At 25.3% G+C, this 989-nt stretch overlaps 1 pseudogene; it reads left to right on the forward strand.

The window, feature by feature from the left end:
• The window catches only part of LOC107624220, a 4,490-nt pseudogene that overhangs the window by 1,537 nt on the left and 1,964 nt on the right, over window positions 1-989 (forward strand).

Raw genomic sequence — 989 nt, forward strand, 5'->3', positions numbered from 1 at the left:
CGGTGATTAATTTAATAACTGATTTTGATGATTGATTATCTTATAAGAAAAATGTTTAAAGAGTCAATAAAATTTATTATTTTTGACTTGCAACTAACTAACAATATTTAACAATATAGATTAAAAATATGTTATTAGATTGCTCAATAAAAAAACTAAACTAATAACAAAAATACTAGCTAAAAATACTAAATTCTGCCAAATCTTGAATTTTTTTTATCTTATAATTTGGCCAATTGTTTTCATTGTTTTTTAATGACAATAGAAAATTAGAAAAGAACAACTAGGGGCCTAGCATAAGTGGTCCTAAGTACTAATGAGATCAAAAGTATAATAAACCAAACAAAGCCTGTTGGCTGGTGGGGGAGTCCCAAAGATATATGGACTCATTCCATTGACCCAAAATGAGAAAAATGGCACATGGGTTTGAATGATTGATTCTTTTCTCGACTGTAAAATTTTCAATAGTTTTGGTTATCATTTTCTTAATTAATTTGTAGGATTAAACATAAACTTATATGAAAGAGCAGTTGTTATGATGATTCATTGATTCATGTTAAAGAAGTTTATAAAATAATGAAAACTAAGATATTTTTTACATTTACCTCTTAAGTAATATTAGTGTATTACTAAATAGTAATAATACAATCCAAATAATTATTTTTATAATTGTTAAATAAATACAATCCCGATTTCTTTATATGCAAATAAATTCTGCAATTTAAAAACTATAATTTTAAAAATAAAATACCAAAATGATTTATTTATTTATACTATAATATTAAGGCATATATCCTTATTTTCATTTCTAACAAAAATTTCCAGGCTGTGGAGATTGGAAAACAATTGTGCCAGAAGCACTTCATACATCATGTTTTGGGGTAAGAAAAGAACTCTCTGAAACTAATAACCAACTATACATATACATGCACCATATATAAGGGACACTCTTAGTCTTGTAGTGATTTTCTTATATATGTTTTCATATG

Source organism: Arachis ipaensis, chromosome B10 (genome assembly GCF_000816755.2).
Source record: "Arachis ipaensis cultivar K30076 chromosome B10, Araip1.1, whole genome shotgun sequence".
Taxonomy (NCBI): domain Eukaryota; kingdom Viridiplantae; phylum Streptophyta; class Magnoliopsida; order Fabales; family Fabaceae; genus Arachis; species Arachis ipaensis.